Source organism: Mastomys coucha, unplaced genomic scaffold (assembly GCF_008632895.1).
Source record: "Mastomys coucha isolate ucsf_1 unplaced genomic scaffold, UCSF_Mcou_1 pScaffold21, whole genome shotgun sequence".
Lineage (NCBI taxonomy): Eukaryota > Metazoa > Chordata > Mammalia > Rodentia > Muridae > Mastomys > Mastomys coucha.
This window is the reverse complement of record NW_022196904.1, coordinates 83,442,218-83,448,409: the sequence shown is the minus strand read 5'-3', so window position 1 is coordinate 83,448,409 and position 6,192 is coordinate 83,442,218. Positions and strand designations below refer to the sequence as shown.

Below are 6,192 nucleotides of genomic sequence, written 5' to 3'. Positions count from 1 at the left end.
GAAATGATTTTTTAAAAAAATTTCAATCTGTCATGTTGATGTCAAGAAAACAGTTGGCTGACTAAATTTTTGACTATTCACCCAGATGCTAATTAATCAACCATGGCTGTATGTATGCACATCCATGTGCCATTTACTGTCTTTATATATTTAGATACTTTCTTTGAATATACACAGATCTCTTTGATTGTTATCTATGGATTAAATTAAAATCACTACTAATAGTGCCATCTTGTGTCGGAAATTAAAAATTTAGAGGCTATGCAGATGATAGAGTTTAAAATGTTTTTATTAATTAAATTTGTTCTTAGATAACTGCACATGTACTCAGTGTATACTGACATTTTTTTTACCTCCTTCCCTCATCTATTTCCTTACCATCCCTTTCCTCAGTTTAAGATGAAAAATAAAATTAAATTAAACACTACAAACTTTTCCTCTAAAAATCAAGATTGTGAGGGCTGATAGCTGAGGCACCACTGAGGAAAGTCTATTTGCCTGGCTTTGTCTGAAATGGACAGTTGAATTCCTTATGATAACTACTCCCTCCGTGGTTTTCCTGTATGCCTATGAAAATCCACCAGCATGGATGGATTCCTCCTAATGAGTGTACTACCCAGACTACAATGATTTGACCCAGTTTCTGCCCTTAGTTGTTACACTGAAGAAGCTTCTTGGTGCTCAGATGGGTTTAACAACTGAGGAGGAAAGGGCGCCCAGCTAGGTATCTTCATCTCCAAGGTGATTCCAAACTCTGATGCACATTGAGGAAGACTTCAAGAAGGGGGCCAAGTTCTAGCTGTTTATGATATGGCCTTCCAAGAAATTGAGCCCAGCAATGCTGCTGAAATCCTGAAGATGGTCCAAGAAATCACCATTTATATGTGTGTCTTTCCCTACAATTATCATCACTAAAAAGAGCAGACTGTGCACTAAAGAGTTGCAGCCCATTGCCTTCCATGTGGAATATGTCAAGCAAGCTGGCAAGACCTCTGAAAAGCTGGAGAAGTCAGGAAATTCTATTCTCTACACCCTCCAAGCTTAGTGAATGGGCAGGATGGGGAGACAGCTTACCAGCTGTATTATATATAAACTGTACCTTATTGGGAGGTCCCTGGTTTAGTGAGTTTCATTCTGAAAAAGGGAAAAGATAATAATTTCTAGACGTTTGTAGCCTGTGGGGGAAGTAACTGGCACTTATTAGGTTTCTTAGATTGGCCACTTATACAGCTTATGATTTCATTCATAGAAATCAGTAGAAAAAAATATCTTGGGGACCTTCCATCTGATTCGCCTGTCCATGCCATCCAGTCCTCATACGTATACTATGGAGTCCCATGCACTTGGGAGACTCCAAAGTGACATTGGTTTTGCCCCTTCTTCCTTATCCCTGTCCCCACAAGAAAAACCAAAATGCAGAATTAAAAAATGAAGCAAGCAAGGGTTTATAAAGGTCATGATTAATTAATTAATTAATTGTTAATTGTGTACTTATTTATTTGATGCACCTGAGTCTAGAAGGTATTTCAGTTGGTACTAAAATGTAAAATTCATTTTTTTTAACTTGATTCTTTAAAAAAAAATCTGTTACACTCTCTAAAGAGTTCATTTCTGATGCCAAGAGCAAATGTAATCAGCTTTAGGTTTTGTTTAAAGCAAAATATGAATAAAATGTAGTTTTTATTATTTACTTTGTTATCACAGTTAAATACACAATGCTATATTTAAAGACCTCAAAACACATCTAGCTAATGAACATTTGTACCAACATTGTAGGTTTTTACTATTAGTAAGTATCATAGACAATTAACTTAAATAATACATTTTAAATTTTAATAGTGCACTAATATAAGAGAAGTCACTCAAGATACCTTCCTCCAAATGTTTAAATTTATGGTACATTCAAGGCATAAATCTACATTTGTTTTCAGAATTGCTTTTCCTGTTATTCTCAATACTGAGTGGAGCTCAAACCCTGAGCTACTTTCTCTGCCTTGGAAATACATTTAATTATCTCTACACTGAGAATCTATAACTATGCTTTAGTCATCATTTAACATTATGGATAACATACAAATATCCAAACATCACTTAAGTGAGTCATGTTTTTCTGGTGGTAGAGTAATGACAAACCTCTAAAAATGGTGGAAATAGTAATAAAGTGAGTGGTTCCTGGCAACCTGTGGCATACCAGGAATATCACAAGTGCTTTTGCCCTGTGATTTAACTTAGAAAAGATTGTTGTACAGTCTCTCCATTGAATGTGCTATACTAGCATTGCTTCCAAATTCTATCATGTCCTTCTCCTTTGGTCATCCTTCATGTAAACTTCTGTTAACAAACAAAACTTTTGCTTGCTATATATACTTTTAGATTTCAGAATTAAGGCAGTAATTTTAAAGTTTTGTTATTGTTACTAGAAACTTGTGGTTTTCTTTTAATAAGAGAGCTATGTTTTCCAGTTGTTATTTCAAGTGAAGAAAATAAAATTTTTTTTCCTGAAGTTTCAAGATATGAAGGTTTTGAAAGCACTTAAGTGTTTGACAGAAAATATCCCACTGCAGTAATAGCATATCAGAAACTAGAAACCACTTTTCTCTTTTATTCTGACATACAGATGTGGTTATACAGCCTCTCAAGCAGAAGGTAAGTTTTAAAGAAAATGCAAGCCACACCCCAGAGTGAGATTTCAAATTTGTAACTCAAGATCTCAAGGCTGTGGAGATGGATTCAGGAAGGTCGTGAGTTCAAGGGAAGTCTGAGACCAATAGACGGACCCTATCTCAGGACACACACACACACACACACTCACACTCACAGAGAGAGAGACAGAGAGGGAGAGAGATAGAGAGAGAGAGAGAGAGAGACAGAGACAGAGACAGAGACAGAGAATAAGACAGGCTAACATGGTAAATGTGGACAAGAGGACAGAAGATAACATAGAAGGATGTTTTAGTTTGTTAACTGCATGTTTGCATATAAGACAAATGTATCAATCTTCAATAAGGAAAAAAAAAGAAAGCCAAATGACAATTTAGATAGTTTAATTTATCATCGTCTTCCCAATCATTCATAACTAATTATCAGGTAAGGATTTTATGAGTCTTGAGAGTTAATTTTCTTAAAGTTCCAAAATTTCTCATAGAAACTGCTAAGACATCATTTAAAGTAAATCACAATTTAGTGTTTACAATAAAATATACGATCTAAAAAATGTGACATCCTCTGTGGTAAAGAATAAATGAAAGGCCATGTCAAAAAGCAGAGAGTAGTTTAATGCAATCTCAGCACTGCTAACTAAATCCCGGCATTTATGAAATATTAAGAGAAGGATTTATTTACTGACCTGAAAGGGAAATAAGAAACCTGTATACTGAATAGAACTAAAATATTTGCTGCAGCTTAGAGACTTGATAAATTGATGCGTTAAAGAATCAGGCCAAATTCAATTTTAAAAATTTTGAAAAATTCAGTTTTCAGAAATATAAAGTAGATTAAAAAAAACATTCTTAGATTTCCAGTGGTAACATATATGCTAGGGTAGCAAATAATTACATACATGACCAGTGATGGTGCTATGTAGGTCTAAGATCTTTTTATCTCATTGGTGTCATTTGTAAGAGCTAGGCCATGTACACTCAGGCACTTATAGAGCTACAAACTTAATAGTAACACTTCATATTTTTATAACATACAAAATAGAAGGTAGATTAGAAGATGCCTCCAACCAATTTGAAAGTGCTACCTTCTATATGTAGGGCTGGGTTATGGATATTTATTGATCCATATTAATTGGACTAACAGTGCCAATATAACTTACACACAAGGAGTAGCAGTAATAAAAGATTAACCCCTGTGACATATTTGTCTCAAGAAAACAAAATATAACACTCATGATGCATCCTTAGTGCAAGATTAGTGCAAGTGACCTATAACCTTTGACTAGTGATGGTGCTCCAATGGGACTATGTAGGTCTAAGGCTTTTTATCTCAGATAACCAAATATCTTTGAAACTATTCTATATGAATAATTATATTAACTAATTGAAATAACCTGCAAAGCTATCACTTAAGTTTCTATGTTATGTAGCCAGTACATTTTTAAGATGCAAATATCTTAGATTAGGGAAAAACGTCCATGGCCAACACTAGTAAATTTCTTTCACTAACATGTTTATGTGTTTTACTTAAATCATCCAATTTTTAATATATTTTACTGCAAGTAAATTTAGTGATGGATTTGTTGAATCTCTGCTGCACAAGAAGTTGACAATTGAGTAAAATAAATACAGAATGTTGTGGTGTGGTAACACTCTAACAAGGCATACAAAGAACTTTAGACACTTAGACTTAGGAGTCTCACCACTCTAGTTTCAGAGTTCAATAACCTCATATTTTTAGTGTATATCATAGCTACCATTTTTCTTTTGAAAAATAATTATCATGTTATCTGAAGTACTTTATCCTTTAAATTTTTTGTAGCAAATATTTTGAAGAGGATATTATGGAGCTTTGTCTGAAAGTCATTTCTATTTTGAGTCAATTCTTAACCTATACTCAAATATATGAGGGGAAAATTTTGAGAATATAATTTTAGCTGAGACTTCATGGTACTATATAATAAGGTAAATTTCAGCATTATTTATAGGGAACTTAATGTTATTTATTGGAGGGAAATTTAAATATTAGTTTACATGTTGCAAGCTTTCAAAATGTAACTGAGCATCAATGATTCAGATTAACTATGATCATCAGGCACATGAAGAATGGGAGCAGGGGCATCAGAGAGACATGAGCACAATATTTCAGAAGGAGTCACTTCCCCCTGAGTTCATCAGAAGACTTTCCCCTGAGTCTCTAACATCACCAGGGCCCAATTTCCCCACATACCTTCTGTAGAGAAATTCCTTTACTCCTTCACCTGTGATAATTAATCATCATCAACTTGATTCGATTATATCTATGGCATTAAAGAGGACCTGCACTGTCTGTGTCTGTGAGGCTCTCCCAAGAGAGAATTAAGTAAGGGATGAATCATTGCATTTGCCTAGGGTCCTGGATTGAATTAGAAGGGTAAATCTAAGCACAGACTTTCATCTACCTCTGTTTTCTGACTATGTATGTGATGTGACCAAGCTCTTCCTGTTTCGGCCATGGCTGAAATCCTTCAAATAGTGGAATCCTTCAAAATAACCTGTTGTCTTCCAAAAAGGGCTTCTTGTTGAATATTTCATAAAGCAACAGGAAACTTATTATAGAAGATTAAGACAAGAAGTGTGGTCCTTGCTGTGATAAAACTGATCTTATTCTTCCTGAGCATTTTAAACAGCTTTGTAGGAAGACTGTAGAAGAGTTTGGAGTTTCCTACAGTAAATTCCTTAGAATACTGTAAAGAGAGCTTAATGGGTCATCAATTATGAGTTCAGAAGTCCAGATTTTCAGTAGAGATGCAGGCCAGAAAGCACCACTCATAAGCTTTTAAGAGGCAAACAAGGACTCAATTGTTCAATGGGCTAAAATGCCAGTCATATTACAATCTGGCAAAGACACTGGATATATTGCACCTACATCCAGACAGCAGGACTTAATTGAAAATGTGAGTAGTGTTTAATTTGCAAGAAAATTCAAGAAACAAAAATATCCAGTGTATGATGTTGTTCTGCTCACTGCTCTAATCCAGCTTTACAGGAAGAGAGACCAGCTAGTGGAGCAGAAAGAGGGAAATGTACAGGGTATTGAGAAAAGGAAAGGGCCAAAATGAAAGTTGCAGGCAGTGTGGGAGCCAAAAAACAGCTTCTGTTGTTAATGAGATCAGTAAAATTAACAAGAAGCCACTTAGCACTGGGGTTTCAGGAAAGGTGGCTTGAGGGCCTTCGGCTTAACTTTTCTATAAAAAGCATGAGTGTGATAATATCAAAAAACTGGATGCAAGAGAAAGTGTGACTACATTAGAAAGCAAGGGTAATTAAAACACATATGATTCTATAGGAATATAAAAGCATCTAGTAGGAAACAAGAAAAGAGTGAAAATAATTTATGACTACTTAAAAACACTTTAGAATATTAACTCCAAACATTCAGCAAATAGTATATAAGTATGTCTAAGATGTTTAATGAGCATCTACTGTGAACCAGCTAATGAATTAGTCATCAGTACTGAGAAGGTAAATAAAACATATCACATTCAGTAAG

The 6,192-nt window shown here is 34.7% G+C and overlaps 1 pseudogene; it reads left to right on the top strand.

Moving 5' to 3' along the window:
• Positions 1-513: 513 nt before the first annotated feature.
• LOC116100649 lies at positions 514-936 on the top strand (annotated as a pseudogene).
• Positions 937-6,192: the final 5,256 nt, after the last annotated feature.